Source organism: Dermacentor andersoni, chromosome 7, assembly GCF_023375885.2.
Source record: "Dermacentor andersoni chromosome 7, qqDerAnde1_hic_scaffold, whole genome shotgun sequence".
In the NCBI taxonomy this organism is placed as follows: Eukaryota; Metazoa; Arthropoda; class Arachnida; order Ixodida; family Ixodidae; genus Dermacentor; species Dermacentor andersoni.
In genome coordinates this window covers 93,638,500-93,665,364 of record NC_092820.1, presented here as the reverse complement: position 1 = coordinate 93,665,364, position 26,865 = coordinate 93,638,500, and the positions used below count along the sequence as shown (strand labels likewise).

General features: G+C 48.0%; 1 protein-coding gene across 1 annotated transcript in view; it reads left to right on the top strand.

Moving 5' to 3' along the window:
• Positions 1–26,865, top strand: part of ifc (delta4-sphingolipid-FADS-like protein ifc) — a 44,206-nt gene that overhangs the window by 4,807 nt on the left and 12,534 nt on the right. The window lies entirely within an intron of this gene.

Genomic DNA, 26,865 nt, shown 5'->3' with positions numbered 1-26,865 from the left:
GCCCGGCGATGCATTAGCCCTTTACATGGTTTGTTATTATGAGTGCGGGAGAAAAATAAAAGACATCACAGCAACGGTTGTACACTGCAGCACGTTCAGATGCTTGCACAAAGGGACAGTTGTCTCTGTTTCGTTAGCCTGACGCGTTTGAACCATTCATTCACCTGCGAGTCTTCATTGTTACGCCGGTTGAAGTAAGTGTTCGATAAGGTCCGCAAAGCACTCAAACGAAACGGTTATCGAAGTATAACAGTGTACGCTGCTTCGCTATACAAAGCCGGTGCAGGTGTGTGTGTGTGTGTGCGCGCGCGCGCGCGTGCGTGTGTGTGTGTACACCTCGATGGACACGTGGATCCTCTGTCGAGCGATGAGCTTTCCGTTCTACGTATTGACTTTTAACGGTGAGGAATGCCGTGAAGGTAACCGGAATGTCGGTCTCCACTTCCGCCCACGAAGGAAGGGGACGCCTCTTTGCTAATGCGAAAACAAACGCAACTCGATTAGGGTGGCTCGAGACACTGTGAGCCCGATTAACGTGCCTAGTTCAATGCAGTTTTCTTTTATCCCCTATACGCATTGCGGCAACTCCTCGCGTAAAAAAAAAAAGAAAAAGAAAAGTTGAATGTTTAAAATTTACAAAACTAGCCTTTGGCAGGAATACCACTGCTTTTGGCGGACACGTGGACGACGCCTAAATTTGTTTCAGCGTTCAAGTGGAGAGGACAAACCTGTGACGTAGACGCATGCTTGCTAAGCAAGGATCGCATAATTTTTCATTCAGTGTAGTGAAGGCATCCGTTCGATCGGACCCGGCGTTGTAATGCCGGCAATAAAATGGCGTCTCCGGCTGAACCTCCGGAACGTCGCTTCCACTCCAGAAGTTGACTCTCTGACCCCCCCCCCCCCCCCCGTTTTTCACGTTTGGCAGTATTCGTGCTGTTGTCCTTCACGATAGACGTCGCCCGTGCACGTTCCCGCGCCTATATGCGTGATGCCGTTATCCTTGCACAAAGCCGTCTGAGGCCAACCCCTCGTATTCAGAAATGCACTTTGCCCATGCTTGTCTTGATATATGCGACTCCTGGGTGCGTACGTGCCCAAGACGCTCATTGCCTTCCCATTGGTGCTTTCGCGATAGGCGTCACTTAAGTCAAGCGCGGGCTTCGAGTTGAGAGGCATTTCTGAATACGGGGGTAAGTGATTGGCTAATACACGACGTGTCGCGTGTTTATGACCGGGCAGCAGCATTCTTTCGCTTTTTTTGTTTCAGAGACAGTGACCGGTTTCCCGGCCCGTTCGTTTAGCCGTGACGTCAGCATAGAGGGGAGCGACGGGTGCTTGAACGTCTTTCCGCATAACGTCGACGTTATGACAGTTTGCAGAGTGCAAGAAAAACGCTGAGTAATTCTAAAGATTTAAGTTTTAAACTCTTCTTTCGAGGTAATCGGCTTACTATTTGCGATGAAAATTAGACAAATTCTTACTTTCTTGAATTTTCCGGAAAAACCGCAGCGCGTCGCACGTGGATTTGACGCCATGGATTTCAAAGTATTTTTTTTAATGTTTTGTTAATGCGTAAGCATTTCTATGCTTACCCAACTACGAAAATGTCCGTAAGACGACCGCTTTTAAAATACATAAGTAAGCGGCGAGAACACAGCGCGCGAACCTATAGTCGGCACTCTATCGGCATCGCAGATCGTCTTTCAAGGCACGGTCCGCGTTTTTCGCGTTGCTCTACAATTTTCTCATTGACAATCTTCATCTAATTATAGTATTTGAGAAGACGATTAATTTATTAAGGCTAATTATGTAACTAAACGGAATGCAAAAAGTAATCTGAGTATATATCTACAACCAAACATACCTTGGTTCTGTTCAGCTACGTGGCGTTCGCATATTTTTTTCACCCTGGCTAAAGTAAGGTCGTACACCTTTCTTTTTTTTGTGTGTGTGTGTGTGGTTGTGTGTGTGTGTGTGTGTTGAGGGCACCCATAATGCATACCGCGTCGATTATTTTCCTCCAAGTTTCACCGAGGTTTCTTGCGGACCTGTGGTTCGGCACACCTAGCTCGTGGAGCGATATCCACACGGTGAACCGGCTGTACGCTCTTGGCGGCGGTTATCCGCCGTTTGTTTTTCTCGGGACAGTGCGTGCATCAGCTCGCACGGTGCCAAGGGTCGACAGGTCCTCGAGAGGGGAGCGCCTTCTACGGCGACGGTGGCGTAATAAAACGCGCCACTTTCTTTCGGGGAGAGTAAGAAATCGCTTTCACGGTCGGTCCAAATTATACGTCTGGCTCGCTTCTAAATTAAACGAAAGAACGTGCTGCTGCTGCTGCTGCTCCTCTCGGTTGCGGCGTCTAAGCCGGAAGGAGTCAATTCAGTGTCGCCGAGCGGCGGATTGCCTTAATTTTTTTGTTTTCTTCTTTTTGCCGGCGTCGGGCAGCCGCATTGAGCGGGGCCGTAACGCAGAGCCCTTGACCTAAGCGCGGTCGGCGTGCGCATCCTTTCCGCGACGATGGCGTGGTCGCCAGGCCGTTATTACGTCGGTGGCGAGGTCGCAGGTTCGACAGCCGGCCGCTTCGAGGTCGCTGCGCGAGAAACGGATAGCCGCTGTTCCCGCGTCGTCCTTTTTTGGCTTTCGTTTCGCACGTCCCCCCGAGACGCACACTGGAAAAAACAAAATGAAGTTGTATAGTTAAGCATCTGTGAGTTATGATCAGCATGGGGTGCTTTGGCAATGAGCCTCGTCTTCGGCTATACAGCCTGTGGTGTCGTTTATCCGACTGTATGCCACGCGGAGCCGCAAAAGAATGCGCCGTACGAGTCGGAAAGGAAATATCCGGCCTGTTTCGGCTGCCCGAATCCGCTATACCAACGCCTCTGCGGAGTGCTCGCTCTACCAACTGAGCTGACCGCGAGGATCCATGGGTATACTGTAGGGTGGATGACGAATCCTTCCCTTTCACGAACCTTCCTACGCACACCTTGCGGATTGCCGCTGAACTATTGTTATCCGGCAGCAGCTCTAAATAGTAACAACTGTGAAAGGGGAGGGCACGTGCCGGTAACGCGTCGCGCCTATCTCGTTTACTATCGGTTGATGCGACGATAATGAGAGGACACGCGCGAGAACAAAAAAAAAAGATCAAACAACGAGGAAACGTTTTACTACGTGTATGTTTGTCAACGTAAGTTACGGGGTCAGTGATATAGAGATTGCATTCAAGTGCATTCAGTGGGTCTGGCGGTTGGAGTCCGCGTTTGTGTTTGTTTACGAGGAACTGTGAGCCTGGCCGTGCACGATTGGCCGAACGCTGCTGTCCAACGAGGAAGCGTACTTACGCAAGCTTTTCGGATATAGGCTTGATTTCTTGCATAGTGAAAGCAGCATTAAAGATTAATACTTTCGTAAACTGTCGTTAGAATATTTGTGACAAGTTTCGGTTGTCGTTTACAAAAGAATTCAATTCTGGAGTTTTACGTTCCAAAACCAGGATCTGATTATGAAGCACGTCGTTGTGTGGGACTCCCAATTAACTTTCACCACTTGGCGTTCTTTAAAGGGTCACTAAAGGCAAATATTAAGTCAAGCTAAAGTGATAGATTAGTGCTCGAGAATCTCTAAAGTGTCAATATTATTGCGAACAGAGCCTTAGTAATCGAGAAATTTAGATCAATGCAGAACGCGATTAGAGACTCCCCCGGGACATTCGGGTACTGGCCCGATGACGGAGGCACTCCTCATTTAAATTCTACCGCTAGTAACCAACCACTCGTTATAAAAAACATATTTCTATTGCATTATAAAGCGAAAAAAATGCTACGTGTCCAGATCTATTTCATTTACAAAAAAAAAAAAAATGCGGAACTCGCTGTCCTTGACAACGATGCGGGCGGTCGAAAGGTTTCGTTTTCGCTCGGCTCTGCGTAGTGCTGCGATTGGTTTTCCTGGCTCGCGAAACTCGCACAAACTGCAAGTAGCAGAGGATTCCACGTCCGTGCGATGTCGCGGGATGACAGAACGGTCCGTGCCACTTAACCAAAAGCAGCTGCAGCGGCGAATCCACCGCTCTTGTCTTGGCTCGATTCCTCCAAGGCCGCGCGCTTGCGTATTATGCAGCAACAACAAAAAAAATCTTCCCGTCCTCCGTCGGGCGCTGTTTTACTCACCGGCAGCAAAAAGCGGTGATGGCGTATGCAACGTCACCACTCCCTGGTTGAGTGGCAGGAGATTTGAATTACGTTCAAGGTGTTCGGACCCTTCAGATGCAATTTTCTTGGAAACTAAGTCTTGGACAAAACAAGTGCCTCGAGGTTTCTGGAATGGTATTGAAACAGTACGCGTCGACTTAGTATTTACTTTTAGTGTCCCTTTACAACGTGCCCCCCATAGTGTGATGGCTACCCATAACATGACCCACGGGTGTTGTTGCATTTCGCCTTCATCGAAATGCAACCGCCGCGGCCGGTATTCGATAACGCGACCTCGGGCTTAGCAGCGCAATGCCAAAGCCAACCGCGGTAGGTCAAGTGTGTTTTCATGTACTTTTTTTTTTTCCATTCCTGTCGCATGTAATCCTTTGTGAAAATTGGTAGCCGGCGCGATTAGGAATCGCCAAAATCTCCTAAATATCATATTTCAACGAAAATATAAAGTGTGCATTAGTAAACGACGCATTTGCAATAGCAAATAGGCTATTATTATACCAAGCCTCTGAGAAAAGGCTTGGTATGAGGCCGGGGTAGGCGCGAAAACAAAACCGATGTTTCCGTATGCCGTGACGTCACAGATTTCGACAGCCTTTATTCCAGTGGGCTTTTTTCGCTTATTCAGTCCTGCACTGTCGCCCGCAAAGCGTTTGCAGCTTCTGGTCTGACTAGTTCTGACAGAAGGGCACGTCGCAGTCGCGTGATCCAGCCGTCGGGGGCAAGTGTCGGGGTCTGTTCCGATGTTTCACTAGAAAGCACCGTGACCGGAAGTCGTTCTCCGGGCTGCCGTCGTCTGCTCGTAGCTACTCGTAGATAGCACCACTACTCAGCGTATTCATTATTATTGTGGCCTCCGAGATGGCGCAGCGTCGGACGCCACGTCATTGACGCAACCATTGCGCCGGCATAGTGGAATCGCAGCCTGAGCGCGTAGGACGCGCTCGCAAGGCGCAGTTTACGTCGCCCTCGCGCTCTTCGTGCCACTTGACCGCTGTAATTAAGCCATCTCGTTGCCTGCAAAACTTAAGCGGAATTCCCACATGAACGTAAGCAAAATCGCGATCTTGTCGTGTCGCTGTTCACGCAGAAAGCGCCCGCCGATATCCTCAAAGATCGTGAGACCGTCTTCGAAACGCCCGACGTGTATCTGTAGCACAGAGCGCGTGCGCGCCCTCTACTAATCCTGCACGTCAAAGCGCAAATGCTCGAACTTGGCAGCAGAAGGGAAAATCGGCGAAGCTCCCATTTGTGTATCCACCCAGCTACCAGCGTGAAATAGCCGCATCCGATGGGCCATGCTTCCTCGCGCACCAGCTTCACTCACCTGAAAAGCGAAATCCACCCGTTTGCTTCAGATATAGCAATGAGCATGACAGGTTTAGCGAAACGTATCGAGTAAAGCAAGCTTTACGCGCCTGATCGCTGGGCTTTTCTCCTCAAGAAACGCGAATACTAAAGCTGCAGCATTCTCACGGCTCATGAAAAGCTCGCATGATGGCACACAAAGCACCGATGTGTAACTGACGCGACACCTGTACGCAGAAGCTCACGGCATCTTTCACAACATGGCGGCAAACGCCGCGCGCATTTTTTCAGACAGCTGCCGTCTGCTAGCTGCTTGCGCTGGTCCGATCAAAAATCTGCTGACAGCGCTGAGAGTTCGCGACTTCCGGTCCGCGAAAAAGGTAATGCAATTCTGGCAGCACTCGGACTGGTCCGAGAAAAATCGAACGTGGCCCAGCAGTCCTAAGCAGTTCTGTCAGGAACTGATCATCGAAGAGGCCCAGTATAATTGTTCGTCGGTCGGGAAAATCTGCGTTGCAGTGTACATGAGCCGAACGCTGCTGATTAAAAAAAAAAGTTTTCTAGAACTTTTACTGCGCCAAAACTACCCTGATACGATCGTATACTTTGAGATCCCTGACGTCACACCGACGTAGCGGCATTCGAATATTTGCGCGAAAGTTGGGAAGGTTTAAGTAGGCAAACTGTTTCCCACAAAAAGAATGAAAACACAATTCTGAAATAACGCTTTACCATTCGAAATTGATGAAATGTTACCCTTATATGGTCACTTCCAGGGGTGCCGACTTGCTGGGCTTGCTGGGCTAATATATACGCTATGTATAGGGTGTCCCACGTAAGTTGAGCCAAACTTCATAATTATGCGAACGTCACGTAGCTGGACAGAACCAAGGTAATGCTGTTTGCCGTAGCTGGGAGATACTCATATTATTTTTTTTTTGCGTTCCAACTCATTACGTAATTATTCTTAATTAATTAATCAACTTTTCAAATAATGTAGTTACATGAAAAGTGTCAATGAGAAAATCGTAGAGCAACATGAAAAACTCCCAATGCAGCTTTGTGTTGCTCAATAAATACCCGCAAAGTCCCTCGAGCGGCCAGTCGCGCGGCAACGACCGCAAACAGCATTAACTTGGTAATGCTGTTTATTGGACAGGTAATACATCGAATGTTTTGAAAATACCATTAAGTAGCCTCTTCACGAAAGTTGATCGCTTCGCACAGTTTCCAGCAGTTGAACTCGCATATTTATTTTCAATTTATTTTACAATAAGCAACCAATTAGCACTACCACTTTGTCAGCATAGCGATTAAGAGACTCAGATGGGCTGGTCGGTTGCTGGATTGATGGAACACGGTTATTACGGCGCGTTTTGAGTACAGGACACAGGAAAGAATGCACAGAGTACAGCCGCCGAACTTGAACTCGGCTTTACTGCGGAAAAATTACACGAGCAGCAGTTGCTGCGCAGAAACATTAAAAACATTGCCACGGGGCACTTGCCACGACCAGCACGAGAGCAGGTCATCATGTCTCATTCCACTACTGAAAGTCCCGAAAAATCCTCAACACGCGCCGTTGTATAACCATGTTCCGTCGTGACACTTTGTGGACGAGTGCGTGTGTGTGTGTGTGTGCGTGTGTGCGTGTGTGTGTGTGTGCGTGTGTGTGTGTGCGTGTGCGCAGCGTGCGTTTCACCCGTTCTGTGTCCCGCCTAGTGATAGGCGTCGCGGTGGCTGCCCCTGGAGTGGAACTCGAGGGTCGAGGCGTCGGGGCGAAGCGAAGCCCTCGCTTGCGATTGCAAGCGCGAGATAATGAGCGGCACCGATTCGAGATTGTGTGCCGGGAGTCTCGTTACCGCGTGAGTGCGCGTCTCGGTGTTTGCGTCTTCGCGGGTCGGGTTTAGTTTCCTTTATTTATTCTTCTTTTATTATTTTTAACCAACTAGTATAGCTTCGTCCTTGTGTGCGCACTTTTTTCTTTGTTTTCCGATAGGCCACTGGCCACTGTAAACATTTACTCATTGAATTCATTCAATATCTCGCTTCTCCCTCATGTGCAAATGCCAGCGGAGGAAGACATCAGTGACAGCTAATGTGGCGCTTGTTTGTGCGTTTATTTATTTGTTTACAAAATAGAAAGGAGAGGAACAACTTTCCTTTGGTGCAATATTTCTCCCTCGTTCGATCCGTTTCCAATATTAATTTTTTTTTTCTCGACAAGCTCACGTGTAACGTGCGCGGTCCAGCCTACGCGATCGCCTCTATCCGCCAGTTGCGTTCATTATTAGTTGCAGGGCGTCGGTACGAGTTAAAGCTAAGCCCGTTGCCGAATTCTTTAGAGATTAAGGTCATATTGCTGTCTTTTAAGAGACGTTTCACAGAGAAAGAAAAGTGAAACTTACATGCCAGTGACAAACAGGCCTCAGAAAAAAATCATTTAAACAGCGCTTAATTATTTGTTTAATAACTGTAATTACGCAGTAGTAAGTTGCTTTGTTTATACTTTCGAACAACGGTTGCTTGTACATAACATTAAATTGTACGACGTCAATCAATCGAGGAACTTTCATTACCTGTTTTGCCCTATCATTTCTACGTTTCAATTAAGACCACGCGTAATCTTCCCATGTGCGACTTCCTTAGCCTCGTTGGCTGTTGGCTCCGCGTGATTTGTGTCGAACTATAAGATGGGCGAGCTCCTCTGCGCTTCGCCTTCTCGGCTCTCAGAGTCGCAGAGAGCTCGTTGGCGCTCCGCAGACTGCCACGGACGCATTTGTGGGCGTTCGCTAATCGCATCCTGTGCCCCACGTCGACGCATTGTGTCGCGCGGTGGTGAACGTCGTCGTTTGCCGTCCCAGGATAGAGGAATGAAACTCGCGTGTCGACGCCGCTCGGTGCCGCTGTCTGTCGTTGGCTCGCTGGGGAGCAAGGGCGAGCTCGTCTGCGACCTTCCGGGGTGCGGGGGGGGGGGGGGGGGGGGGGCGCTTTTTCTTTCGTTTTTTTTGAGTTCCTCGGGACTCGTCGGCCACTAGCGAACTTGCCCGCGTTTTACTGTTACGGCGAGTTGCCTGTTTACAAAGCGAATGCCGCGGAATGGAAGCTCCCCGTGTGGTCCTGTTCCCTGTCCTACGGCGCCTCCTGCCTCGACTGTTTGGTAACGGTCTATCCTTGTCTGTCGCTCGCGCACTTTCCACTGCGTCGTCCGGGCGTGTGTGGCGGGCTCGGCGAATGCGAACGTGAGTAGCTGCAGAAAAAAAAAAATAGACGAAGAAAAAATATGTTACGGTGCTGTTGGCCAAAGCGTTCCCGGAATCAGTATCACAGTGGGAAAGAGCGACTTTGCATTCCAGAAGTAGTGACTCGATCAACATCTACGCTTGAGGGAAAGTACACATTCCACAAACTCCCAATTCTGAACTGCTCCCCTCCTTGTTAAGGAAGCCCTCAATTTCCGTAAAATCACGCGGTGTCACTTAGGTAGCGTCCATTACTGACGCGCCCTGACGGGGGACGCTGCTTTGCAAGTGTTTCCCGCCTGCTCCCTTCGTGCCTTCTTTTGTGCCGGAAATTCCTCTTGCCCTTCCCTCGATGCTGCTGGCTGGTGCAGCGCGAGCGGTGGCGCTAGCAGCATAAATGTAACGGTATTTCCTTTGGCTCGCTGCTTCGATGATCCAGTGATATTCCTTCACTGCTCCGTTGTCAAGTTACTTAGCGAAATTGTGCGTTGAGATCAGTGTGAGGTCATTTACGGCCGAGAAATTTGTTTTGGCACTAGGATTACCTGTGCAGTGTGAGATCGCCATATATGGACAACGTGGCAACTTCAGCAAATGTGGAGATCAGTACGTACGGAAAATATCGCCCACGACTTTTCCGTTGAGAGACACGAAGGCAGCGAGCAGTGTAGATTAGAGGGAAAATGGGGACAGCCGATATTCTAGACGACATAACAGAGCTGGACAGGCCATTTAACGCGTACAGTAGATAACCGACGGGCCATTAGAGTTACCAAATGAGCCCGCCAAGGGAAGCGAAGCGCTGTCGATAACGACAGAGAACTAGGTGGTGCGGTGAAAGTATAGGAAATTTGCTGGCATAATTTGGAATCGGCTAGCGCAGGATGGCGGTGATTGGAGATCGCTGTGCGAGGCTTCGTCCAGCAGTGGACTTAAGAATAGGCTGCTGATGAGGATGACTTCTCCGGTGCTGTCGTCCTCCTCAGCCTATAGAGGGTGCACTGGAATGTATATTTACGTCTTTCGGCCTTCATAGGCTGCGAACCCTTATGTAGTTTATTTACATTGTGTAATATATATAAAAACTAGCACTGGGCTTTTCTCATTGTGTTATCCTTGACACGTGTAGGCCCACTTCATTTTATTTATTTGCTGTTACATTTTTCCCGACAATTTGCTTTACCTTGCTGTTTTAACCTTCTTCACATTTGTTAGCATAGTTGCAAACCTCCCTCGGAGCATATATATATATATATATATATATATATATAGAGAGAGAGAGAGAGAGAGCGCAGCTCGGCCCGTTCGTGCGTTTCATCGTCGGCGTGACCGAGCGGACGAGCACAGGGAAAGATGAAAGAGCGAACGCGGAGCGCAGCGGGCGATGAAACACGGCGCTATAGCGTAGAGAGCGCGAGCAGGAAAGCCTGTTGTCAATTGGCGCTAACGAAGAGATCAATCCCTGCCGTTCTGTCATACTGCGGACAAGCAATACGAGGATGTGTTGATAGGTTGCTGACTTTGCCCCCTTTCCACATGAAATAGTAAAAGGGTCCACATGACAGCGTAATATTCTAGTATATAACTCTGCAAATATCAGAAGTTTGTGATTCTTACTACTGTTTCTCTCAGTGAGAAGCTGTGATTGCAGAGGCGCAAGCAAGTTTCGCGTCGTTGGAGTTACGGACTGTCGTGGATTTTTTTAAAATTTCTCCACGGAAAATCAGCAAAAGAACATTGCCCCCGAGAGTTCACAAACGCCGAGAGAGAAGTGTCCTTCCTACAGCACTGTCAGAACCTGAAAATCTGGTTTCAAGGCTGGGCTTTTCATCGTTGAAGATGAGCCTCGCAACGGACACCCCCCCAACGTCAGCTGACCCGGTAACCTGCGATGCTGTTGCATGAGCTGATAATCGAGTCCCGGCAATTATCGACAAAAGAAAGATAGCCCAGGTACTTTAAATTTCGCTGAAAAGTGTTGGTTTACTTATCACCACTATATCCTGGACATGCGCAAGCTTTCAGCGTAGTGGGGGCCAAATGTTTGAACAATGATCAGAGCAATTGCTACGAACGGGAGGATGTCGGATTTTCCCTTCATTGATGTGAAGAAACAACGAGACGAAGCGTCCAAAGCCATTTTGGCCTATTTTGAACATGCACAGGACTTTTTGCCGGGCTCAGTGACCGATGATGAAACCTGGCTCCATGCCTATGATCCCGAAACCAAGGGACAGGGGTTTCCCGCTACTTAAAAAGTTCTGCACCCAGAAATTTGTCAAAAAAGGTAAAGCCGTCCGTGTTTTTCTTTCTTTTTTGTGTATAAATACGGCATAATTTCTTCATCGAATACATAACTTCGAGATCCTCTATTAGCGGACAGTATTATGCTAACCTGCTGCATCAGCTGAAGGAGGCAGTTACGATGAAACGCCGTAAAAAGTTGACCAAAGCGGTCCATTTTTCTTCCACGACAATGCACATGTGCACACATCCAACATTTTGGCTTCCAAATTGGACACCATTGGTTTTCTATCGGTGCACAATGCCCTCTGCTCGCTTTAACTGGCCATGTCGATCGGGCTGTTATATGTTCTTATTTTCAAGAAACACCCTAAAGGGGCATCGTTTTCAGGACATTTCTATCGCCCAACATATGCTCGAGAGCTGGTTTCAGGCCACACAAAATTACTTTTATTTGGATGATCTAGAAAAGATGCTACTGCGCGTTATCATGTGCATCTTTCTCAGGGGGGAATACATTGAACATATCTTTTCTTTTTTCATAACTCCCGTTTGCTTCTTTCTGGTCAAAGCCATGAACTTATCAGCACCCGCTCGTAAATATATGTGCTTCCCTTTTTCAGGTACTTTGCAGGCATCATTCTGGCGCCCCGCGGGCCAGATGCGATGCAAATATTGTCGCGTTAACACACCTAATGTGCCCCCTGGCGTAACAGGCCGAAAACCGTAGTAACGGTGCTGCTACGTTTAAAATCACGGGAAGACGGTATGTATTTACAAGTGAGCTATCATCGTCGAGCTTCAAGTGCAGACATTGCGTGGACCAAAAGCTCCGGAAAACGTGGCCTACCTGAACCTAATATCGTTGTCTTTCTTTCGGTTTCGTTCCGGAGTGAAAATTAAAAAAAAAAAATCGTAATGTACCGGTTGAGTTTCGGTTCGAGCAAAATTAACGGATTTTTTTTTTTCTTCTGCCTTTCGCTTCAGTTTCGGTTCCATACCCCGATCGCGGGTGTTCTTATTTGACGCCGGCATGCTCCTCGCCTCGAAGCCGCGAGCATCGAACCGGCACTGACGGTGCGTGCACCGTAACGCGGGAAAACCTCGATGTAGCTGAAAGGGACGACTTGTAAATACTCCTTATGTCATTAGAATTCTCAGATCTCATTACTGTCTGCAATTCAGCCATTAATGGTTATTCGTTAGAGAATCAGATAAACATGGTTATTCGTTAGAGAATCAGATAAACACGGCGTGCTGGCGGTCCCTTTTATTGTGAAAAGGTCATCACCAGCCTTTTTATGTCCACTGCAGAACGAAGGCAGTGGACAGCGACCTCCAATTACCCCTTCCTTGCGCTAGCTTATTCCAAGTTGTGCCGGTGAATTTTCCAATTTAATCAGACCACCTATATAGTTCTCCGCCCTCCTCGACTGAATATTCCCTTTTCTTGGCACACATTCTGTAACTGTAGTAGTCCCGTGGTTATCTGCCCGACGCATTACGTATGGTGTTCCCAGCTCCATTTGTTCTTAGAATACCGGCTATCCTCGCTTTCTGTTTAATTCCACACCGCTGTCTGCCTGTCTTATACTGATTTATTTAGATGCTAGCAAGCCCCTAGGTGCGGCATTGAGTAAGCTGGGTTACAAAGAAAAAAAAAAGTGGGGGGGGGGGGGGGGTACGAGGAACCGACTTACCAGAACAAGTAACAAATCCGGGAAGAACAATAACACAACACTACGGCTAACATTCTTTCTCTTTTTTTTTTTCATCGCTCGTTGCGCAGTTGTTCTTTTGAAGTTTGTTTGTTAACCTCCAAGTTTCTTCCCCCTATGTATGTGCCGACAGAACGCATTGATTGTTCACTTTCATTTTGATAACACATTCGACCAAAACACGTATTTACGAACGGAGCTTATATTCCGTTTACAGCTACAACCATGCTTACAGACCACAGGAACACTCCACTCGTCCTGCGCAGTTGGCCTTTGAGCACGAAAAATACAATTATATCCTATACATACCGTACCGCTTCCCCCCCCCCCCCCCTTCCAGCAACTGTAAACGAAATATTGTGCAGTGCTCCCCCCCGTCCCCGAGCGGAAACATCCCATAGCGCCGCCTTTGACGCCACAGTCTATAGGCGCGCTTTGTGGATACGGAAGGAAAATCGCTAACGTGCGCACGTCAAATCGAAATGCTTCGCTTTCTCCCGACGGGACCCACTGGGCCTAACTGTACACTCGCGCCCTTGACAACGGTCGTCGGCGCCTTCCGCTGACGTGGCCCGTGTGCCACTCCTTGTCGACCTTGGACGCGGTTGCACGAGGCGCCAGCTTGCCTAACCGAGCGCTGTCCACGACTTCGGGCATGGATGTTAGTAGGTCGCCCGCAGTGACACCCGAGCTCCACTTCCAGCGTTGTTCCACTGAACACACGCTCCTGCGAGCCAGCCTTTGTTCCTGAATTCCGAAACTGTGGCACTTATCCGCTGCGAAGGATTGGTCGAGAAGCGCGTGGCTTTAGAATGATTTTGCTGGGATTAACAACTGATTTGAGCACGAGCGGTTGCCAACGAGGATATCAAAAAAAAAAAAAGAACCAAACAAATTATACGTCAGTCAGGGCGTCTTCTTTTCAGCTTTTGATAGTGCACTGACATGTATGGTTTGCTTTCCCTCTGGACATGGCGCATACCCGCCTGTGGGAGTATCGGGCGGAATTAAGGTGTTTAGTCCTGCGTAGAAACATGTCCTACGAATTTCGCTGGGACATTGGCTTGAATCGAAATTTTTCAGCGGCCGAGCACAGCATGCAATTTCCAATGGAGGAGGCTCCCAGAGAGTGTACGTTTCTTAGGAATGGAAAGTATTCTGTGCGCACTTTTAACGGATCTTCTTCCCTTTTTGATGTTTTTGTTTGGCTATTCCCCCTCTCCCCCATTTCCCCGCTCCCTCTGTTTGGTTCCTGGAAGCGCGGGACAGCATACGTCGCTGCGAGTTGTCGAACAGAAGTATAGCGGCAGGGAAAAAGCAAAATAATAATAATAATAATAATAATAAAGCAGGAAAGAAAAGGGAGCATTCCGCGACGCGATCGAAGCCAGGAAAAGTTGGCCCAACGCATGATCATGTCGCGATAGTTTGGTTTTTGTGTGTTCTACCGGCCGCGCGCTTAACCGCGCCCAGCGCACGCTCTTCCGAAAAGACAGCGCGTGCAGCAGCAATGCGCAGCTGCCGCTCTAGCACGTTGAAACAACGAACACTATAAATATATACGTTGCAGCTGCACCGTAAACGACCGACGCTGAGCAAACATACCGGGAGAGAAACCTCCCCAGCGCGCTTGGCAAGGCGCCCGAACGAACAAGTGCGCGTCGATTAAAACCTACCCCGAACCAAGCACATTGGGTAGCGTACGCCGAGCGTGGTCACGTGTCGGCTTCAAATTATTTCCCGTTTGTCCATTTAAGAGCGTCCGTCTTTCTTGTGTCGAAGTGTGACGTAATGTATCTGTTTCCTTTGCGTTCTTGCGTATAGCATAAGTATTCTATGGTACACTGTGGCAGAGAGGCACGTGTTAGCCATTGTTTCTCTTTCTCTTTTCCGGCCGACAATGAGTAACCTCTGGGTGGCTCAGTGACAGCTGCTTCCGCCGCGTAAATTCGTTACTGAATTCCGCGAGCAAAAAGAGAAATGCTGCATGGAAGCGGCACGTTCGGGCGATTGTCTATACCTATGTTGGTGCTATAGCTTTAAAGAGAAATAAAAATTAACTGTCCTGGAATAGCTATAGGCCTCGCGTGTGTTCGGATTCAGGGCTGATCCGTCATCGCGTGGTGACAGTTGGAAGGACGCTGCCTCGTGACAATCGATCAGTGAAACAATACATGTGCCGGGGGGGGAACGGGTAGCGCGCTCGGTAAAATGGCCCCGGCAATTGAAAGGCGCGCTGCTTATGCGAATCTTGCTTTTTGTTCTTTTGTTATTGCTGCGATTAATTGATCGCGTCAGTAAACAGCTGCGCAGGGCGCGCACCTGCACCTAAGCTCCGCGGTCGAGTTTTGTTAGTTACTCCCCTGTCGTGTCTGCGAGAAAATTTTTTTTTTAAATTAAAGGGTCGCTTGGCTTCCGTCTCGTCTGCCGATTCACTCGCGTTCTTTTTTTTTTTTTTCTGCGGCGCGTGGATCGCCGCGTTTATACAGTGGAGCTGCTAGCCTCTGGTTGGTCGGGATTTTTCGTGGCGTGCTCACCCCCCCCCCCCCCCCGCCCTCCAAAAAAAAAAGGAAGAACGGCAGCGGGAAAAGGGGTTTGTGTTTGAGTTTCCGCGTAACAGAATTATGTTTTCTCGTATATTCGAATTACAATCCGATCCTGTCATGGCTGCAGGTGGTGCGTAAGTCGTACTATACGAATGTTCTGACGCATTCTACTTTGGGAAATTCGATTATTTCAACAACGCACTCGCGCTAGGCGGAGGGCCTACAAGAATGAGAATTTAAAGGGACACTAAAGGGAAAAATGATTTCTTCTGCGTCAGCAAATTACTGTTCTACAACACCGAAAACACCACTCTTACAACGATAAGACGTTTGGTAAGCCAGAAAAAGCGCAAAAACGAAATACGGGTGGCGACGCCTACTTAAGTTCCCACACCTGGGGCTATGACGTCTTGGATTTTGATGGCATCTTCTAGGGCCTACTAATTATATATAGCGGTACAGATTGACTACATTGTGTTCTAAAGGAACCAAATATTAAACATGGCAAGTTTCGGGAACCTTTATTCGGCCAACGCGGCCCAAATGCGAAAACATACTTTGGAATCCCTGACGTCACGCTGACGTACCGGCGCTGGGGTTTCGGCGCGATATTCAAATACTGATACTTGGAACTTCATTTTCTCATCTAATAATCAAACTATCTTTTTGAAATGACTGCCTGCAGGGTTCTCAAACAATGCTGCATTAGTCTAAACTGATTTATTGTTTCGCTTTAGTGTCCCTTTAACGCTGTGCTAACGGTACAGCCACCTAGCGGTCGCGGCCACTCGACAGACCTCGGACGGCAGCTGGAACATGGCTTTTGTCTTTCAATTTTCGCCTAACAAATTTACGTTTTCTGGTATGTGCGAATGACAATCCAAAGTTATCATGTCTGCAGCTCGTGTTGCAAGTCGTACTTTGCGCATTTTCTGACGCAAACTTACTATTAAACGTTAATTTAGTTCAGGCACTTGCGCATGGCGGACGGCCTATGGAACGATGAGGATGCATGCTGCACTTCCGGTCACGTGCCTGCGTGCGTGGCGCACGTCGCTCATGACGGTGGTGTTTGTGCAACGTCGTCTAACGTCCGCAGCAGCTTCGCTCTACACATCCACTTTCTCCGGGTGGAATGGGGGCGTTTTTTTTTTTTTTTTCTTTCTTTTTCGAGACGCATTCCCAACTCTAAAATGTTGGGTGTATACTCTCTGCGCGGGTTTGAAGTTGAATTTCTTTTTAAGAGCTGCACTAGCATCCCGTTCGATTCTGTCAACATATAAAGTGCATGCTGTTTTCACTGAAATCTTATGCGACACATTTTGGACACTTTATTAGACCCAATTATTCCGGTCGTGATTCAAGGACTGAACATAGTCGACGTGCCGACTAGAGGATCGCTGGAGGGCGGAAGTTGCGCCAATAGACTTAGCGCGCACGCATCATCTTTTTTTGCACATCAACTCTGCCCCGTGGTGGCCGTCTCTTACGTTTGCATTGTTTCTTTCGTTCCGCCCTCGTTCAATATCCCGTGCATCCTTGCCGATGTAGTTGTCGCATAGGTCGTTCCTCTATGCGTTTACAAACCATGTTAGTTATGGCATCTCAGTCGTTATTGTTCCGACTTAGTGTGTGTGTGTATTTTCTGTCACTGTTTACTAGTCAACGTGCAATTTCTCTACCCGCCCGCGCAACTTGACACGATTATAATGCTTAGTGGCAGAAGTAAAAGAAAACAAACAATAAAGGTTGTGGTATATTAACTGCTGCTAGCTCTGTGCGGCGCGCTGTCTTAGTCACTGACCACTGAATAGAAGAAAGAAGCGCACGTCCTCTGCACAGAACTGTGGGCAACGCAGAGGCGGTGCTGCCTCCTTCCAGCTCAGCGGGAACAAGGAGGGCGACGAGAAGGCCTCGAGGATTTTTCTCTTTCCATTGAAGGTCAACGAAGCGGTCTCGGAGGAGGAGGGCGTATAGCGTGAGGAGGTCTGCAAGGCGAGGGCCTTTCGTGACGTAAGCGTTGCCCACAGCGCTTCGAGTTGTTGGCTCACATCCGGCAAGCGAAAAGGCTCGTTAGATAAGTGTGGAATAATCATGTTTATTAACAAAGAGCGCGCGACGAAAAAACACGCACTCCCTCACTCCTCCCCGAATACCTAGTAAAGTAAGAAGAAGGAAAGAACGAAGAGAGGGAAAATCGCCAATGATCGGAGAATTCAACAAACCATGTTGCAAGGTTGACGAGCCTGAACTTATTTGTTGCCTATACTAGCCCTTCTGCGGGGTTGTCACAGAAGCACACGGTACAAATAGTGTCAAACCATGTAAAAAAGCAAAGCAGTTAACAGTACAAATAAACAAGAAACGGAGTCGGAGAAAACAAACGCAAACGCGTAGGAATCCGTCTATATATATATATATATATATATATATATATATATTGAGCGAAACTAGTCACCCTGATCGTGCATAATATGCAATGATGCGCAACCGGGCCACGAAGAACAACGCGATTATTGCGCGATGTGGGCGTACCGAAATATACGGTTGACTTGATGCGTATGCATAACGGCGGCCTAATTTAGGTTCGAAAACGCAGATTTGGGTCTATACCGGGCATTTTAGATTGTACAAAATTTTCAAACAGCGCCTGTGGCAGGTAGCATAATTTTACTCCTTGAGCTGGATTATTTAAAGAGGCGGACGTAACTTGCAGGCTAAATCGAAATGCGCAGTCGACTAATTAACACATGTTCAGTAATTAATTTTAATTAACTTACAGCGCGCATTGCAATTTACGAATTGTGGCCCGTGAGCTCGCGAGGCACCTGAAACGATTTTTCAGGGTGACACTATAGTTTTGAGACTTTCGTTCCCCAAGTGTGCGACGAAGTACATTGGCGTTCCAGTTACTTTTGTGATTCGATGCATCAAACGGCGATTTGTTTTTAAAAAAAATGTAAGCGAAACAACGGTGCATTTTTTTACCGCAAGTTCGATGGCGCACATCTCGAAAGCCCGTGCCGTCCTCAGAATTCGTTCCAAGTGGATACGCCTCGCAAGATAAGCGGCTACAATTAGTAAATTACAATATGTAAAGTAATTAGCTTAAAACATAATTCGTGCTCCTCTTAATTAGTCGATTTCCCGCGCAAGTAATGTACGCCGCTTGCAGTAATCCAGCTCAAGGACTACAATTATGCCACCTGCCGCGCAGGCGATATCTGAAAATTCATTATAGTCTTTAAAAGAAAAGTACACCTTCTATAGTACCTTGCTTATCTAACGGGTGTTCTCGTTAGTTCCTTGTTGGTTCGTGTATCACTACATTGTATAATGATGGTACTACATATATATCAGCGTAGAAAGTTTATCGGGGTGCGTATCTTCAAAAAGGCTGCATTTCCGCAAATACTAGGCGTGTATATTAGCGTGGAATTGGGAGCTACGGCGGCAGCATTATAGTTTTGAAGCTCCATGCCGGCGCGCCACTTGCGCCCCGCACACTATTGACGTCCGCTGTAAATGCGTCTAACGTGATTGCTCCGGCCCGCTCTAAATGTGGTCAACTCCGAAGAGCGATCGACTGTGAACGCGCCTTCGTCATTGTCTCCCCCTCGATGCCAGCTGTGCACGCCTTGTGCGTGTGTAACGACGTTCGCGTCTCGCTTGCGCTCGGGCATTGTTTGGCGCGCACTTCGTGCAGACGGCGTCTGCTGCTGCGCGCATCACCTTCGAGATCTAGCTTTCGTTCGCGACTCGTATGCATCCTTCGCAGGCATCGCCTTCGGATGCGTCTCCCGTTGCGATGCGCGTGATGTCTGCACTGGGCACTTGCGTCATTGTTCCTGCGTGACTCGTGCGTCTGACTCATTGTGGATATATATATATATATATATATATATATATATATATATATATGATGTCCTTCGAGTCGTTATTTGTTGGCTTCTTGTGATCAAATAAACATCGGGTCACTCGGTTTCCTTTCTTGTTCATTACGTAGCGAGGGTCTCGAATACGGCAGCTTTGATGCCTTCATGTATAGGATGCGTGGGTTCGTTGACCAGTTGCCTTTACACAAAAAGTTTACGTGCTGCGTGACGCCTACACTCTCAGACAAAGGTACACCCTTTGGGGTGTGTATCTGCCACACAAAAATAATTAATAATCTGCCTTGCTTGCGTTTCGTTTCTTGAAACGCCGCGCCCGCTATACTTTCCTGTCGGGAATGCTACGTCATGCTGATAACGCGAATGTCGTTTGTTACTGGAAAGTACCGGGCTCGCCGCGTTAAAGGAAATTCGGACAAGACAGACGACGATTGTCGTTGTGTTGCAAATGGGTGTAATTTTGCTTAAGAGTGTACATCCACTGCCATGGCCGTGAGCGGTGTCGCTGGCTAACACTCCAAAGGGTTAGTTCTATAGCAGACAGACATAAATACCTCAGAAAATGGATTGGAAAGCGGCGGGCGCTGCGGTAGCTCAGTTTGTGAGAGCATCGCACGCGTAAATGGGTAATGCATAAACGCCCGTCCGTGCATGGGTGCACGCTGTAGAACCCCAGGCGGTCAAAATTTTGCCGGAGCCCCCCACTACGTCTTGCGTCATAAGCATATCGTGATTTAGGCAAGTAAAACTGCAGAATTTACTATTATTAAACTAAGTGCTGCGGTAACACCCACGAACACACATTTGCAATAGTGTGCTTGCGTACGTGGCCGCCGGTGGACCGTTTTTCTCTACCGATTCATGCTGTGATCCGTTCATTTCGCTCCGGCGCTTCTCGGACCTCGCGCTCCCAGCGGCCGATGACGGCATTCGAACGCGGCTACCGAGATCGGGCATGGTGCGGTGTGCCGCCCGATCTCGAGACGTGGTTGAACCGCGTCCGATCCAAAAGTGCGAGAAGAATGGACGGTGAAGCGGATCGTTAGAAAATACGTCCCGTGCTCTCTGTGCCTGCTTGAAGAAGCGCGGCGTCTGCGCCTTCCCAGCTGTTTCGCAGCAAGCCTGTGTTTCACTCTTTATTTTTCCCGAATTAGTTCCAGCAGCTTCGCTTGCTCCTATTCGCTTCACTGCTTGCTGTATGGCTCCCGAGTGTCCCTGGCGTCGTAGCAGCACCTGTGTATATAATCTGTGGAGGCGGTGTTTGGCCGTGTACGGCCCATTGCATCGGATTGCTCGATTCGCGTCGCTGCTCTTGGCGCTTTGCTCGTCGCGGTAATCTGACGGCACTGTTGTTTTGGGCGTCGGGTCTGTTTGGGACTTAAGTGTCCTTTTTTTTTTGCTTCAGTATTATTGCGAATACCATTTTTGGCATTGTCGGACCAGTTTTCTGGCTATCTGGCTTAAGAATTTCTGGCTATCTGACCAAAGAACGTAGGCCGATCCCGAAGGCATGCAGTCCTTTAAAAAAATCGGGCAGAACCCATCCACGATATGACTATCTACGTATGCGAATAGCATTCTCTGCGTTGTCGGGTCGGTTGTCCTTCCGGCTAATGAATCGTTATCGCGATGCACCGAGAACACCGTAGAGCCGCAATTTCAACACACAAGTGTTATCGAGGGCTCCGATAAAACTAAACTGGTACTTGAGAATTTCTACCGAGCAAGGGGAGACAGGGGTCGATGCATAATCTTAAAAAGAAAAAAAAAATGATATACATGCATAGTCGTAAAGATGAGTACTGCCATGACTTTATTTTTATTTGCGTTTTATTTTTTGCGTCGCTATCACGTCTAACACCGATGTGACAGCTCTAGGCGCCGCGGTAGCTCACCGGGTATTGTGTACTGCCGCTGAGCGCGAGGTCCAGGGTTCGCTTTCCGGTCGCGCTTTTCGATCGGGGTCGAAATGCAAGGAACGCTTGGCGCTTAGGTTTAGGTACATGCTAAAGAACCCTGCTGGTGGTCAAAATTGGTCGGGAGCCTTCTTCACTGCGGAGTCCCTCGTAAAGTTCCTTTGAAACGTTAAACGCCACGGAGTCTATGACTCAGCCCTCGCAGAAAAGGAAAAGCTGTCGCTGGAATGCAAGGAGCTCGCTTTCACGTAACTGGCTCTGTGACTTTTCATGCTGCGTACACCAGATTTGACTACACAGCTCTGGGCTGTCGTCGCGCGCTTCATCTCATACGCAGTTATGCATAATGTGCATGAAGTTGTGTCGTAATCCATTATGGCTCAGTTTAAAAGCCACTCACGTTGCAAGAGTGATGAGCTCTTTTTTTTTCTTTTTTTTTTTGCAACAACTTGGTTGCGGTTACCCGCGTATACATACACCCGACTAAGGGCCCAATTCGTCTTACCGCTCGTGCAAATAATAATTTTGGGAAAATGTCGGCAAGGAGCGTCGTGTTACGCACTGTTTCCCGCTCCCCTCACTTGTACGCTTGTTCTGCCCGTAGGTGGTGGGCGCGAGGTTTTGCGATGTCTTCGAAACCACTAGTCTAGTCGAAAATTTCCTCCAAGTCGAAGATCCAAACCTCCTGCCGTTCAGAGGGAGCCTAAACAGATAAAATAATTTGACCTATATTCGTAAGTTACCCTTCCATAGAACACCCAAATAGAGCTACCTTGAAAGGAGTTTTGACAAGCCGAAAGACGGCTTGCGACACTGCCCCCCCCCATTCCCCCCCATTCATGTTTCCACACCAGAACGCGAAATTAACCAAAACACTTTGTCGTAATACTTTAATAGTCCAATGCTCAGTATTTCTCTTTGAAGAGGTGCTGACATGATATTTTCGACTATTCTTGTTTATTTATTGGTAGCATTAAATATGGGTACTCGTCCTCTGAACCCCAGATATACTGGCAGGCCCAACAGCACCGTGAATAACTTATTATAATGGCTTTGTTACGGCCACTTTCGGTTTCGTGTGCACGATTATACTGCGTTAATTGTGACGTCACGACACAATGTGTGGTCACGTGGGAGCAGGACATTGGCGACGTTGTGACAGTCGCTCCGGCTCGCTCGGTCGCCTCGTATACTGCTACATCGGTTCTCACAATGACTAGCAACATACGAGGCGACCGAGCGAGCCGGAGCGACTGTCACAACGTCGCCAATGTCCTGCTCCCACGTGACCACACATTGTGTCGTTGACCACACATTGTGTCGTGACGTCACAATTAACGCAGTATAATCGTGCAAACGAAACCGAAAGTGGCCGTAACAAAGCCATTATAATAAGTTATTCACGGTGCTGTTGGGCCTGCCAGTACTTTTTCTGGGGTTTAGAGGTCGAGGACCTCCAATTAAAGCAGAAAAAGAAGACTCGGTAATATTGTCAGCGCCCCTTCAATGACTCTTCAAATATCCTTGTGCACACGATAGGCTTCTTTCGTCTTGCAGTAAAGCTTGCGTGAATTGCTTGTTCCCTTGCAAGTGATAAGAGAGACACCGTAGTGCTGAGTTGATAACGGTGTGTATTGACTCTGTCGGTGCTGAAATCTCATTCAATGTCGAGGGCATACGTGCATCCCGCCATGCACGCACTACGGGCGTCAATAGCGTGCGCGACCTGCGGAAGCTTTTAATTGCAGGGAATCCTGTACACGCACAGCCTGGGATTCGAAGTTGCACCCCGTGCTTTAAGAGGCCACCGGTTAGCCCGCTGACAGGGTGCGACACAATGCCCGAAAATTTCATTTCTTCCTTTTTTTTTTTTTTTTCGAGAGCCATCATCGTCCGCGACCCGCCGTGGTGGCGTAGTGGTTTTCGCGTTGCGCTGCTATTAAATAGCCCGGAGTCGTGTGGTCAAATCCCGGCCGCTGCAACCGCATCTCGATGGGAGGGGGGGGGGGGGGGGGGGGAATGCAATAAGCGCCCCTATACCGCGCATTGGATGTACGTTAAAAAAAAAACCAGGTGGCCAAAATTAATCCAGAGTTAACCTCACTACTGCTTGCCTCATAATCAAGTCATGGTTTTGGCACGTAAAACCTCAGAAGCCCCAGAAGCTTTAATCATACCCTGCGAACTTTTGACGCCGATAACGACGGCAAATAAAATAAAAAAAGCTATTATCGCGGGGGTTGCACTCTTTCTAGCTTCTTATCACGCACAGGTTGCCACACTCTATAGTGCGCTACCGCGCGACGAGGGGTGTAATTGTGTGCAGTCGAGTGAACGTGTGCGGAACGTGGATATTTCCAACTATTGTCCGTACGCAAAAAGTGCATGGGAGAGGAGGGCATGTGCGCTTATCTACAGGATGTTGAGTAACGCCAGTTGCCGCGCCCCCGGTACAGCGAACGATGACACGCATTGCGTCGCTTCCGCTTCACGCTTGCGACGTCCCCGCGCTTGACGAGGACCGTTTTTTTTTTCAAGCAGGGAGAACCGCCTGGTGCAAGGAGACGCTCCACAGCTGCATCTTCATGGTGCTGGGAAATAGCTCTATGACGCTATTGAACGGAATTACGGGATCTGAAACGGGCTTTAGAGGCGGATGGTGTTTCCAGTAAACTGTCGTATACCAGTCGGCATCTCTCTCTCTCTCTCTCTCTCTATATATATATATATATAAAATCGCCTTGGCAGAAATGCTAGTTGCGCCTTTGCAGGGTGTGCACAGGTCCTTGAAACCCTAAGCCCCTGAAATCGAAAAAGAAAGAGTGCATTTTCAAGGCTCTCGAAAGTCCTGGAATTGATTTTTGTGTATTTTCCCTTGAAAACCCTTGAATTTCGTGAGTAATGCCGTCGAAGAGATTGATTATATGACCCGCTTTCTATAGCGGATCATCGTGGACCCGGCAAACTTCTAGTTTTAGAAAATATTGTATGAGCATTTGAAGCCGGGGCGCGAATGGATGCGCGTTGCTTGCGCGGAGCAGTGGACGAGGGACATCGGCGCTGAGTCCTCCTTCCTGTCCCGTGTTTACGCTGTGTCATATTTACGCTTTTACTCGTCGAATTTGCGTGTCACCCCGTGTTTACGCTGCTTTCTTCGCGCCTCGTTAGGAACTCGAAAAAATGCTTTCACTGGGGGCCTTGAAAGTCTTTGAATACTCTCGAATTTTTTGTCTTTGAGACCTGTGCGAACCCTGCTTTGCGTCTCTATCACTTGGCGGGGTGGGCATTTGGATAAGTTAATTTTAAGGCACATTGTATTTTCGGGATTTAAGCGGGTAAGTAATTACGGCAAGTTCATTTATTCAGGAGTCCATTTACTAAGAAGCCAGAGTGTAGCACCGTGCAGTTTGCGAGATGAGTCTTCTTCAAGCCCGCCCATGACCTCTGTAGAGCGGGCTTTCCCACACCCTTTAGTTGTGGTGTGGTGCAGTACGTTTTCAATTGTGGGAAGCCCGACTTAAACGGAATAGAATTAAGAAACTTAAAGCGAGCAATTCGCTAGTGCATACTTGCTCATTTCGTTTCCATCTGTTTCCGGGCCATCTGTGCGGCATGAAGTTGTGTTAGTGAAAAGTCAGAAAACGTCAGATTCCGCGCCTTGTTCGTGATGACGTTGCATACATGCAAACATGGCCCGGCATTCTGCTTCAAATAACTAGTACGGCAGCCGAGTAGCTTCAGATCTGCTTTCAGGTGCCTGTTATTATACATTGTCGAGAAATAATTTTCTGTGGTGTGGGCGTGCCTTTCACGTGACGGCATGCAGGATGGCTGTTCGTTTTTTTTTTTCCTTTTTGTAGACTATAGATTTTTTTTATAAAACGGCTGTAAGCCAACGTAGAGTTCTTGCAGAAGCGTTTCTAGGCGAGGCGGACATACTTTGCCCATCATAACGTATCAGACGACTAATTAACAAAACTTCGTCAACTCCTTGATTAGAACATTGGGGACAGTTGTTTATGTAGCCAATCTGGAGGCAGGCACATATTAATGCACTGATATTTAAAAAAAAAAACAAGAAATTGGAAAATCGCGCATCATTTGAGATATTCATAATCGAATTTTTAAAATCAAAACAGAGTGCGCCGGGAGCGCACAGAAAGTCTATCATGTTACCTGGAAATCGCCGTGGCAAGCCACGAAGTTTGACACTGAACGTCGCGGCCAGTCGCGGCAGCTGCACGTTTTGCCTGGCAAGCATGTGCCGTGACTGCCGCTTCACCATTTGCCGTGAGATGCCATCATTCAAAATTCGTCGCACACTTCGTCATGATACGTTGCCTTCTGATGTATCAGCGGGCCACGCTCGGTTTCCTTATCCGCTGGATTGAGCGTTAATAGAGAGTTTTAGAATAGGGGCCCCAAACGTTTTGGGGCCCCAAAGAAATAGCGTCGAAGCCACTGCGCATGCGCGAGACGCAAACTGCGTTTGGGTTTTGCGTTGGGAACGCTATTTCGCCGATTTAGCGGGAGCTCAAATAGCGTTCCCAAAAGCTTTGCGTCAACAAACATGGCGGCACCCATCGAAGCGACGGCTCTAACCTAGCTCCAAACTGGGTTCGATTCGCGGTAATGCGTGAAGTTCGCAAGCTAGGAGAAGTGACTGCAGTTATCGCTTTCTCTCAACTAGCGTCTGTTGTGAAGATTGATTCATTAGATGCCGCTGATTCCGAATTCGAGTGTGGATTTTATGGCTCGTAGGCCTAACACGGCTAAGCTTGGCTGGTGAAGGCACGTAAAGTTGGTTTTGTTGCTCCAAACTAAGCACAACTAATTGTTTGCTGCTTGAAGAATAACCTCTAAATTGTAATTAAACGCGAATACACGCAAGTCAAAATTACTATTCATATCATAAGATGGTATATTTTATTTAATTATTTTTAATCGTTTTTCTTAGACGCCGTAGTGGCGCTGTCAGCGCAAGACGCTATCTGCAAACGCAAATCCCTATTATAAAACTTCTTTATTCTATGCTAAAACTCTTCACTCCTGCGTGCCCCAACGCTAACATCCGCAAAGCTCTTTGGGGCCCCAAAATATTGGGGCCCCTATTCTAAAGCTCTCTGATATTCGATGATGACTACAGTAGAGTCCCGTTAAGTCGAATCTGCTTAATTCGATGCTTCGGTTAATTCGATCCCGAACGAATGTCCAGACCGGCGCTCATATATTACTGTGGGTCCAAACTTTCGTTATTTCGATCCTAAAGTTGGCCTTCGCCGGATAATTCGAATTTGACCAGTAAGCATGCACGTGCCTGAACCCTATGGTGACTCTAGTAGCGACCTCTTTAGTTGCAGCATGTCTTGACGGAGTTAAGGGGACAATGAATGACGTGCATACGTCACCCCCCCGTCGAAAACGCCTATTTTCGGCCTACCCTTGGAAGATTTTCTAGCCATAACGGTAGTTCATAATGTATCATTTCGGTATTTGCCTAATTCTAACACGTGTTTTTTTTTTTCCTGATTTCCCAGGAGAGATATATTAGACCCCAGAAGAGGCGTGCGTGGTGTAATCAGATACGAAACCAAAACCGCGTTCATGGCGTTCGTATGCCTTGCTCCATAACATGGCTGTATTGCGGTGAAGCTGACTTTAGAAACCCGGCCACCATGTCTTTTTATCTTCTTTTTTTTGCTGAAAACTGGGTTGCCCGTTAAAATGTCTACTTGTTTTAGAAGCCTTAATGTCATTTCTACTTTAGTTTTCTACTTTGGACAAAG